A 12,647-nucleotide genomic window follows, 5' to 3' on the forward strand; every position below is an offset into this window, starting at 1 on the left:
TGCTTTGTAGGTTTGTATGCCAGTGAGTCCTGGGAGGCAGGTATGTGTGATCTTTCTGTCAGTGAACCGCAACTCTAATAATGATCAGTCATTTGGGTGCCAGTGAGTATGGTGTTGTTCTGGAGTTGATTTGCAAGTTGTGTTGTGGATTTCATTAACTGGAAAGCATGTTGTGAGGACATTAGAATCTTGTCTTCCTGAGAAACAGCAGAGGTTAAAAATGTTGTGCCCAGAGTCCCCCAAAGACCACCAAGAGACCGAATCAATGCAAAAGCAAAGAGTCTTTTTTTTTCTGCCCCCTGGAACTCACTCTGAATTACAGGCTGGCCTCAAACTCATAGGGATCTGCCTGCCTCTGCTTCCTGAGTGCTCTGCTTGTAAAAAGACATTTTACTATGACTTTTTTTTTTACGATGATGCAGCAGCAGAGCAGGAGAGATTCCGAGTAGCAATGGGACAGGTTTTTTTGTTTTTGTTTTTCCATTCCTCACAGCACATTTATTTCAGTAATTCCATTATGTCGGTCCTTAGCATGAGCATAGTGTTACACAATTTTCATACATATAATCACATCCAAAACAAGCTCTAAGATTGAAATTGTAAAAAACAGTGGTTAGATGCCACGAAGTAGGTGTCAATGCCTTAACCGTATGTGTGTTGTTAGGCCCAAGGGCCTCTTCCATCCTTGTCAAGGGGAGCGCTAACCTTCTCTCCTTTCATACAACACAGGGCAGGGTTTTTAAAGCAAGGGGGCTTGGGGATCTACAGACTGCATAGAAACAGACTCAAGGTAGGTTTGTGTGAGTGGCAATCATGTTAGTAACTTTTAATTGGCTAGGGTTAGTTGGGGGTTACAGTTATCCATTTTGGGAAGGCCTGACAAGTCCCAGGCTCTGTCCTTGACTCATACATGTAGCTCTGAGTTGGTGAGAGGTCCCAGACTGTAGACAACTGGCTGAACCTTGATTGGTCAGAACACATGCAGAAAGGGAGCTACTGTGAGGACTATGTCTTTTGTTCATGGCCCTCCCAGAAACTGCTTGCTCAAGTCTCAGGAAACTGAAATTGAAGCCTGATCTCTGAGAGAAGACTGAGCAGCCTGTTATGGTCTCTGCCTGTTCTTTGAAAAAACAAAAACAAAAACAAAAACAAAAACAAAAAAAAACCCCTCCCACCTTTTGTATTCCAGGAGAGGCTCTCTGTAAAGAATTCTCATCGCATACAATATTGATGTGTCTGGCTGTGTTCCTTTGTTAAAAATGACAAACCTGAACAGAACTCCTCTCCATTTTTATCTTGCCTCAGACAATTAACTGAACTACCCACCAGTCAGTCCCAACAAAAAGATTTTAAAACAAACTGATTAAGTTTCTTTTCTTCCCTCAGTTTCCTGGCTCTTTTTTTTTCTTTTTTCCTGTTCTGAAACTCACTTTGTAGACCAGGCTGTCCTGGAATTCAAAGAGATCCACCTGCCTCTACCTCCCAAGTGCTGCTGGGATTAAAGGCGTGTGCCACCACTCTGGCTCTTGTGGCATATACAAATGTTGGTACTAGAAACTAAACTTGGGTCTTTTGGAAGAGAAGCAAGAGCTCTTAACCAATGAGCCATCTTTCTAGCCCAGTGCCAAGGTTCTTAAGGATGGAGTGTGATACAGGCCTGGCCCAGATGTGGCCAGGATCGATGAGACATTCCAGGATGTCAAACTCCATCCTCTTTCATACCCACTACTTGTGACTTCTTCTGAGGCTTTAAATTATCTGAGTTCCCAGCAAGGGAAAACCAAGATTTACACCTCCAAACTAATGACATTAACTAAAATAACATACCTGCTATCTCCACAGGCTACCACTCTCAGGAATAAAATAGTTCCTGTGAGAAGAACAAAGGGAGGAATCAGGAGTAAGAATGTATTCTTAGGTTCCAGACTTTTGAACAGAGATTTCTCTCTGGAATCAGGACACACAGAAGCCGTGACATATTGAATTTCTTAAGCATATCAGAAGATGACTTAGTCAAAGTTGGGTTATTTGTTTATATACTATGGTAGTTTTTTCCCCATAGAAATGATGAGGCATGCATGAATCTACAACAGGAAAGGTCTAACTTTAGACTCTAAATATATTTGAATCATAATAAGAGAAAATATGAAAATGTTTAATAGCTATTTAAATGGGTTGTCTAGTGAACAAAGTCCTAAATAGCAACTCTGTGATAACCAAACATATTTCACAGGACTGTTTCTTACAGAATTCCTTGATGTATGCTTAGAATATGAATTTAAAGAACTTGGACCAGCCAGGCATGGTAGTGCATGACTTTAGTCCCAGCACTCCTGGAGGCAGAGGCAGGCAGATCTCTGGAATTCAAGGCCAGCCTGGTCTACAGAGCAAGATCCAGGACAGACACCAAAACTACACAGAGAAACTCTGTCTTGAAAAACAAAACAAAACAAAACTTGGACCACTGTTTTGTAGAAACTAAGACAGTTAGACAGGAGCCTTAAATATACATTAGTTTGGACTATAGTTTTAGAAAGGAGAACTCGTCATCTAGCAGGCTGGTCATTAAAGACTTTCGTCTGATACTCATAGTCTCTCAATTGGATTTCTTCTGGGTTTTTTGGTTTGTTACTTTTTGTCAACGTGTGTGTGTGTGTGTGTGTGTGTGTGTGTGTGTGTGTGTGTGTGTGTGTGTGTGTAACAGCTCTGGCTGTCCTGGAATTTGTTCTACCTCTGCCTCCAAATGCTGGGATTAAAGGCATGCACCACCATTGCCCTACTTATTGTTATTTGTTCTTTTGTTTGTGAAAAAGGAAGTCTTACCACCTAGCTAACATCAACCCTGTTGTTCTTTCCTCCCTTGTTTTCCTTTTAAGAATTTTACTGTGTACATAAATATTCAATAACTTTGACTTTTCCTTCTCTTGAGACCTTGTTGTGTGTAAAAGCTCAGATGGGCTGACCAAGCTGAGCTTTCGGAGCCAAGTGGTTAGTTAAAGTTAAAGCAGCAAACCACTGGTTTGCTGAGGCCTTCTATCACTTCTGCAAGGGCATAAACAGGAACGCAGACCCAAGAAGTACTTCCCAACCTCCCCCGAGAATGGTCTTGTGCAAGGTCCATTAGCACAAGTGAGGGGATATCTCATTACTTACTGCTGAAGGAGCTCTGAACAAAAGTCTTTCAGTTTTATAGACCTAGAATATGGACTGGAGAAGGGCTGTGAGTAGAGAAGTGTACTGGGTCCTGAATCAGACTGAAGACAAGTGTCCTAGGGAGATCATGATATGAGCCCCTGAAGAAGAATTCAGAGAAACAAGAAATAGAGCATCTGAGTTAGGAATGCAAGAAGGCATAAGACCATGACCTTGTGATGGATATAGTTGATACATGTAATCCCAGCATCTGAGACTCATAAGGCAGGAAGATCAGGAGTTCCTGAATTTCATGACTTGAGTGAATCTTAGCAGGTACATTACCAGGAAACAGCTGTTCAACACAATAGAGAGCTAGGAGGCTTCTAAGTTCTGTATGGATACTTTGCCCCTAGCACTAATTTATGACTCCAGATTTTGGCCAGCAAGTTGGAGCTGATTTGAAGGTCTTCAGGCTGAGATAGTATCAATGAGATCAGAATACCTACAGAAGTTAGTCCTAGATGGAAATGGGAACTTGCAGTGTAAGAACAGATATTAATTATGCAGTTATGCTAATAGGACTTTTGCCCTGGAGCTTTTAATCTGGTCTGAATTTTGTCTGGTTTTGCTTTGTTTTGTTTGAGAGAGGGTCTAACTTATTCCAAGGACCATTACCATTACCATTACCATTACCATCACCATTATCCTTAGTAAAAGGATACCCCTTGTACCTTCATGTAGCCCTTAACCCCTAGCTAATTCTGTTTTGAGAACATATTTGAAAGGCATGGTCAAGAGGACCAAAAGTGGGACTCCTGACTTGGCTTCTCACCATGTCTTCTCACAAGACTTTCAGAATCAAGCGATTCCTGGCCAAGAAACAAAAGCAAAATCATCCTATTCCTCAGTAGATTCAGATGAAAACTGGTAACAAAATAAGATAAAACTCCAAGAGAAGAAAAGCTGGGTCTGTAAGGATTCACACAATGGCAAGACAGTTTATACTGAATTGTGGGTCATCAAGCAATCCTACCACGTGGAGTTCAACATTTTAACCTGAAGACTTGGTCGTGTTTTAAGTTGGGGAGTAGTTTGTCCAGTAATAAAATGTAGAACCTTCCCCCCCCCCCAAAAAAAAGAGGACCAAAAATTTGAGGCTAGCATGGGCTACATTATGAGCTCAGGCCAACCTGGGTTACATAGTGAGATCCTGTCTCAGGGAGAAAAAAAGAGGAAACCAAACAATTGGGGTTTGTTTTGTTTTTACAAAATATACCTATCCTGAGACTTAGCCCATACACCCACATAAAATCTACCTTCTTGGCTGGGCATGGTGGCACACACTTTTAACCCCAGTACTCAGGAAACAGAGGCAGGCAGATCTCTATGAGTTCGAGGCCAGCCTTATCTATGTAGTGAGTTCCAAGACAGTCAGGACTACATAAAGAGACCCTGTTTTAAAAAACAAAACAAAACAAAACAAACAAACAAACAAACAAACAAAATCTATCTTCTTTTTTTCCCAAAATCTATCTTCTTATATAATTCTTATATAAGAATTATCAATAAGAATTATCAATCTTCTTATTCTCGAGTGACAATTTTACAAAATCTAAATACATCTTATTATGTATATGTATGTGCACACATTTTATTTTGTTTATTGCTGTTGTGATGCTAGTGATAGGCTTTGGCACATGTTGGACAAGCATTCTGCCACTGAACTCCATCCCTACATATCTTAATATTATTTTTTATTAATCCAAATACAAAGTTGTATCTTAGGTCTCTATTCTTGGGGCTTGCTCTAAATCTTTCTCCTTTCTTCTGTATCCTCTGCCCCTGTTGGTGTTAGCATTTTAAACATTTACATAAGTTCAGGAAAAGCTGGTCTCTGCTTGCTCCAGGCTTTAGCTTTCACATCAAGAGCCACACTGTCCCTGTCACCATTCTCTCACAACCTGTGTTATGCTCCTGTAGTCTTTTCATAACTTTCCCGGAATGTCCCTTCCTCTGCCTTCCTTGTTTGTATTCTCTCTGAAGGTTGCCTAACCCCAGTGTCTCATACCCAGTGCTCGCAACCTGGTTTGTCCCATCCCCGTGTATACTTGTTTCATACTGACGATGCTTTGTCTGCTAGTGATCTGGAAAACTAAAGATTCTGACATGGCTGTTTTCTACTCAGCATTGTATTGTTCAATTCCTATAGAAACATTAGTCATTCAATATTTTCATTTTAGAAGATACCTAAAAGATGCCTGCCTACTTTTTCTGACAGGAAAGAAGAGAGTGTCAGTGTATTCATGTGGCTTCATTTTGTCAGTGGCCTGATGTTTAGTAGGCAGAAGCCAGGAATGCTGGAGGTCATTCCTATGAGGCATTTCTGCTTAACTGAAAATTGTACTCAAATACCAATGAAACCTTCTTTAAAAACTACTTTACTTATAAAGACACCCTTCTTCATTTTCTCATTAAATGGATAGGTATGTAGATGTATAAATTAATAAGGTAATGCTTTTTTGTGGGGAGCAGTCTGTTTTGTTCTTGTTGATTTGAGAATGGGTCTCACCATGTACCCCTGGCTGGCTTGGAGCTTGATGTATAGACCACCACTGCCAGCCAGGGACCGTATTGTTACGTAGCCAAGACTGCCTGGTACCTGGGATTACAGATGTGAATCACTCACCCAGCTCACAATTATATAAATTTTAATACATTTTTTTCTTCTAGAAAGTATAACGCAATATTAGTATATCATAGTGTTTATTCATCTCTGTGTGACTAATTGTCCCAACACTCAGTGTATAAGAAGAAACATTAACCTTTCAGCTTCTGTGGTTTATCAGATGCTTACCTCTTTGGTTCTGGAACAGAGACTTGAATAACACATAAATCCAGATGTTCAGAAGGGCTGAGGCCATCCCAAGGTGCAGTAGGGAGATGATCTAGTTTATATATCCTCATAGGAATTTTGAGCCTTGATTTCTTGCTGTATGTGGCTTTCTATGAGGTTACTTAACAGTGTTACTGCCAGATTTCCCCAGATTTATGTCCTGTAGTCAGTGAGGTCAGCTCAAGCTTGAAAGCAAAGTATACATAACACCAATAGTGGGAGTCAGAGATCACTGAGGCTGTCTGCCACAAATAGAGAAGCAAACCTGTAATCTGCAAGGCCCCATGATAATCACGTCACATCAAACAGAGATTATGCTTTTCAGATATCATTTGAGGATGTGGATGTAGACTTCTCATGGGAGGAGTGGCAGCTGCTTAACCCTACTCAAAAGAGCTTTTATAGAGATGTGATGTTGGAGAACTGCAGCAGCCTTGTCTTCTTGGGTGAGAATTTCTGCTGTAATTTAATGTGTGCATAGTAACCATCCCTCTGATGTGTGTACTGATTTGGATATACATTTTACATTTCTTCGTTTCTATAACATTTCTATATATGTTGATTTTTTTTTTAGTCACCTGCTTTATGTCACAGTCTTTAAGGTTTTTTTTTTTTCAGATTCATTTATTTTATGTGCATGTGTGTTTTACCTGAATGAAAGCATTTGCACAACATACAAGTCTGGTGCCCACAGATATCAGAAGATGTGGGTTGGATCCCCTGGAACTGGAGTTACAAATGGTTGTGAAACACCATGTGGGTGCTGGGAATTGAACTCAGGACCTCTGGAAGAGCAGCCAGTGCTCTTAACCTCTGAGCCATCTCTCCAGCCCCAAGGTTTTTTTTTTAAACACCAATTCTATACCTAAACCTTTAAATATATAAATTAATCACCTCATTATTGTTTAATACACTTCATTAGTTTAGATGAAATAGAGTTATATATATATATATATATATATATATATATATATATATATATATATGTAGATGTAACCAACCATCTTATTAAATAAGAAACACAGAAACAATGTAAAAGAGAAAGTCGAGAGGTCAGAGCTCAGAGCTAAATCTCACCCTTCCTTCTGCTGTCCCAGCTTCGCGAAAAGAGACCTACTTCCTGTCGGTTTGTTTTTTTATAGTATGTCGTTCTGCCTTCTCATTGGTTGTAAACCCAAACACATGACTGCCTCGTCACTGTCTGAATGTACAGCCCCCTAGGTCTTAAAGGTATATGTCTCCAATGCTGACTGTATCCCTGAACACACAGAGATCTTATGGGATTAAAGGCGTGTGCCACCACCGCCACACTCTTGCTATGGCTCTAATAGCTCTGACCCTGAACACACAGAGATCTTATGGGATTAAAGGCGTGTGCCACCACCACCACACTCTTGCTATGGCTCTAATAGCTCTGACCCCCAGACAACTTTATTTATTAACATACAATCAAAATAATATTTCAGTACAATTAGATTACCACCACATTTCCCCTTTTCTATTTTAATAAAAAGAAAAAAAGCAAAAGGTTATAACTAACAAAAGAAAAACTATATACAAAAGTACAATAACTATATACAATATATACAAGTAATAAATACCTAAACAGGTATTTGACAAATCAGAGAAAATAATTCCATTATCTATCCTATTTTGGTAAATCCAAGATGTATCTAATGCACTTTCTATCCTAATTAATTTTCAACTATAACTAATTAATCTTCAACCATAACTAACTAATCTTCAACTCCCTCAGAGACCCAAGAAGGGAATAATATTAGCTAACAAAAATAAAAACAGGAAGTGCATGCAAGCAACTTCCAAAAAATTTTGTGAGTTGACAGAAACAGCCAGCTGCCTGGGCAGTCACCTGAGGTTTCTCCGCAGTGTTGGGCATCATCTTCAGCCTATAGGCTTAGTGTATCTGACAGACTCATTTGTGAAGTAGGATGTACACAAGGTCAACAGTTCAACCTCACATTGGGTGAGAGCAGTCCACGTACCAGAAACACCTGAATTCCACTAGTGTCCTGTCATGATTCAGGATTTTAAATTCTGGAAATTGTTGACAGTTTTTTAATTCAGCTGTCCATTCTTCTTGGCTGTGTATATATGGCTTCATCTCAGCATCCCCTTCTTCTCCACATCCCTCTATTAAATGCCAGTCTACTTTCAAGAGGCATGAGCTTTCAGCTGCTGTTCCATTGTACAACAGAATCCATTGGCCCTCTGCCTGTTAAGCTGCTTTGAAGAAAAGGGCACCGTACCTTTTCCGGATGCGAAGGCCATTTCAGGGATGGGGCCGTATTGTCCTGGCCTCAGAAGATGCCTTTTGATAAAGCCATAACCACACTTGTTTTGGCAAGAATCAGTAGTCCCTTGTTTCGTGTTCTGTCTGTCCATTTTGTCCTGTTGATTCGAGGATACTTTGTTGTCCAGTGGCTAACTTTTGCCACAAGGAAAGTTGACTCCTTATGCAGTTTCTTCAATGCCCATATTTTCTCTGAAGTAGATTAGTACTGCCAGGAGCTGACATGTCTCAAAAAAGAAAAATTTTCTAAGTTATTAAAACATTTTAAATGCCATATTCTGTAGATCTCTGAAGGGTTTGAAGATGACCTGTCTAAAACATCTCTGCTTAATTTTTTAAAACATATCTAATCTGACTACAAGTTCTATGATAATGTCTAACTACTAGCTTTCATTTCTTTATATCCTAATAGTTGATAATAATAACATTCAAGGATCAGAAATTTGCATTACATTGTTAAATGGATGGAATAAATACAATTAGAAATATACATATAGCATTTTCTAACAATATCAGTTTCAAATTTGTATACAATATAAAACAATCCAATCCAATGTAAAGTATTTAAAATTAGTAATTGTCTTTTTCTTTTCTTTCTTTTTTTTTTTTTTTTTTTTTTTTTTTTTAAAGAGAAAGTCGAGAGGTCAGAGCTCAGAGCTAAATCTCACCCTTCCTTCTGCTGTCCCAGCTTCGCGAAAAGAGACCTACTTCCTGTCGGTTTGTTTTTTTATAGTATGTCGTTCTGCCTTCTCATTGGTTGTAAACCCAAACACATGACTGCCTCGTCACTGTCTGAATGTACAGCCCCCTAGGTCTTAAAGGTATATGTCTCCAATGCTGACTGTATCCCTGAACACACAGAGATCTTATGGGATTAAAGGCGTGTGCCACCACCGCCACACTCTTGCTATGGCTCTAATAGCTCTGACCCCCAGACAACTTTATTTATTAACATACAATCAAAATAATATTTCAGTACAATTAGATTACCACCACATATATATATATATATGAGGTTTGCAGTACTAGGGATTAATGCTAGGATTTTGTATATCCTAACTGCTTTTTTGTTTGTTTTCTAGACAGAGTCTTAGTATATAGCTCTGGCTGTTCTAGAACTTGTTTTATAGACCAGGCTGACGTTGAACTCATAGAGATGTCCTGACTCTGCCTCCTGAGTTCTGAGATTAAAAGCATGTACCACTGTGCCTGGCTTCTAGCTCTTTTTTTTTTTTTAACTGTATTTTAAGATACCGTCTCACTAAGTTGCCTGGACTGGATTTGAATTTGCAAGACTCCTGAGTAGCTGGGATTAAATAAATATATTCTGTGGTCTTATTTTTTAGATTTATAGATTTATTTATTTTATATTTGTGAGTATTTTGCCTGAATGTGTGTATGTGCACCATGTGTGTACCAGGTGCTCAAGGAGGTCAGAAGGTATCAGATCTCCTGGAACTGAAGCTATGGATTATTGTGAGCCACCATGTGGGTACTGGAAACCAAACCTTCTGCAAGAGCAATGAGTGTTTTTAATCTTTGAGCCATCACTCCAGCACCTTATTGCTATTTTAAAATTACAGTCTTTGAGTCTGGGCATAGTAGTATATGCCTTTATTCCCACCACTTAGGAAGCAGAGGCAGGAGGATAAGGAGTTTAAGGCTATCCTCAGCTACCCAGTGACTTTGATGCTAGCCTAGGCCAAATGAAACCTTGGCTCAAAAAAAACCCACAAAACACAAAATTACTATGTTTTTTCTCTCACTTTTTGTAAAAATAACTTGCTAGAAATTCTGCAAGCAGACTCTTATTTTATCTTGTGATTCTTGCTTTTAATCTCCAGACTTAAGCCAGATAATAATAGTAGTGCACACCTTTAATCCCAGCACTTGGGAGACAGAGGCAGGCAGACAAGTTACAGGACAGCCAAGGCTATACAGAAAAGTCTAGAACCCCCCCCCAAAAAAAAAAATCTCCAGATTTTATTGTCCTTCATTTCTATTTATGAAACATCAATCTCCTTCAAATCAGCAACACTGGTTGGTCCCTTCTCTCAAATTCTAATATTTGATAGTCAGATAATACCTTTATTCCTTACCAAAAAATTTATTCCTGAAAAAAAAAGAATAATTGCTTTTATTTGAGATCCTGCTAGATCTTCCATCATGGAACTGAAGTAGAAACCATGGAAGAATGCTGCTTACTGGCTTGTTCCTCCTGGTTTGCTCAATTTTTTTTCTTACATACCCAGGACCACTTGCCCAAGAATAGCACTGCCCACAGTGGGCTGGGCCTTCCCACATCAATCATCAATCAAGAAAATGTCCCACAACCTAGCCTACAGGCAAATAGGATGGAGCATTGTTCTCAATTGAGGTTTCCTCTTCTCAGATGACTTTAGCTTGTGTCGAGTAGACAAAAAAACTAACCAACACAACCATCTTCAGTGATGAGCTCAACTGATTTGATGAAAGTGATATTGGCTGTTATGCTCAGAGAATAGTGATCTACAATATCACTTTAAAATATTCAGAAAAGATGTGGTTGTAAATGTAATTCTGAACGTTTTTATTAAATAAGAAACACAGAGCCAAATGCAGAATTAAAAGCCCAAGAGGTCAGAGCAGCAGCCAAGAGCTAAGACCGCCTTCTTACCCCTTGCTGTCGTTGTCATCCTTCCCCTGAGAAAGAGACCTACTTCCTGTGTGTCTCTCTTTTTATTGGCTTTCTGTTCTGCTTTCTCATTGGTTGTAAACCCAACCTCATGACCTCCTCGTCACTGCCTGTCTATACAGACCTCCAGGTCTCTATGGTTGGTATTGAGATTAAAGGAGTGTATCTCCATGCTGGTGGTGTCCTTGAACACACAGAGATCGGCCTGTCATGTGATCAGGATTAAGGGCGTGTGCTACCATGCCAGACTTCTGCTAAATGGCTTGTTATTAGCTCTGACCCCCAGGCAACTTTATTTATTAACATACAAATAAAATCACATTTCAGCACAAATAAAGTATCACCATATGTGGTGGCACACATCTTTAATTCCAGGACTTGGGAGGCAGAAATAGGTGGATCTCTGAGTTTGAAATCAGCCTAGTCTACAGAGAAGTTCCAAGGCAGCTCAGGCGATACAGAGAGACCCCGTCTCATAACAAACAAACAAACAAATAAACAAACAAATAAAATATTCAATAAAATCCTGTTCAAAATATTCAGCAAAACCACAAGTGGTAGCACATGCTTCTAATCTTAGCATCTGTGAAGTAGAGACAGAACAGTGAGTTGGAATCTAGTCTAGCCTTCATAGTGCATTTGAGTCCAGGGTATATAAAACAAGTTTGAGGCAAGCCTAGAATACACAGTGAGTTCTTTTCTCAAAAAATAAATAAATAAATAAATAAATAAACAAACAAACAAACAGACGGGACTGGACAGATGGCTCAGCAGTTAAGTTTGCTTACTATTCTTCCAGAGGATCCGAGTTCAGTTCCCTAAACCCACGTTGGGAGGCTCACAACTAACTATAACTCCAGGTCAAATGATCACACGCCTCTGTCTTCCATGGGCACCTGCACCTATATGCCTATACCCACACTTAGACATACCCATATACATAATTAATAAAATTGATCTTTAAAGAATGAAAGAATATTTGGGAGTATAGCTCTATAGTAGATCAATTGCCTAACTTGCACAAGGTCTTTGGTTCAATTCCCATTACCAGAAAACAAGCAAAAGTACAGAAAAACCAATCAAATAAAAAAAATTAATAAACCGTCATGTGGAAACCAGAAATGATTGCACTTAAAAGGCAAAATACTGGGCTGGATAGATGGCTCAGCCATTAAAGGCTAGGCTCACAACCAAAAATATAAGAGTTTGGTTCCCAGCACCCATGGCTGTCTCTCCAGCCACCAAAAAAAAAAGGCAAAATACTATCCTAATATTACACAAATATTTTTTTCTTTGCATAGGGTCTTCCAGGCTGGCCTCAACTCAAGTTTCTTAAGTCTTCAACAATAACCTTGAACTTATGATCTGCCCACTCTAAAGTTATATAAAGCATTCTTGTGATTTGCAATTCATATTTTTAGTATTACATATAGATTAATTGTATTTGTTTATGGGTTCAATTATTTGCTCAATTGAAAAGGGATAAATGTCAAACTGTGATTAAAGTAAACTTGAGAGGCTGAGACAGAAAGCACCACAAGTTTAAGCCCAGCTTGACCTACAGAATGAAACTGTCTGAAAAAGCCAAAAGAAAGTTTTGGTGAGATGGATCAGTCAATAAATGCACTTGCAAC

At 39.1% G+C, this 12,647-nt stretch overlaps 1 non-coding gene across 1 annotated transcript; it reads right to left on the reverse strand.

The window, feature by feature from the left end:
* Positions 1-601: 601 nt before the first annotated feature.
* LOC114682923 lies at positions 602-727 on the reverse strand. Its single transcript, XR_003733099.1, has one exon. It is a non-coding gene; the product is annotated as a U6atac minor spliceosomal RNA (small nuclear RNA).
* Positions 728-12,647: the final 11,920 nt, after the last annotated feature.

The sequence above is a fragment of the Peromyscus leucopus genome, chromosome 23 (genome assembly GCF_004664715.2).
Source record: "Peromyscus leucopus breed LL Stock chromosome 23, UCI_PerLeu_2.1, whole genome shotgun sequence".
Classification (NCBI taxonomy): Eukaryota; Metazoa; Chordata; class Mammalia; order Rodentia; family Cricetidae; genus Peromyscus; species Peromyscus leucopus.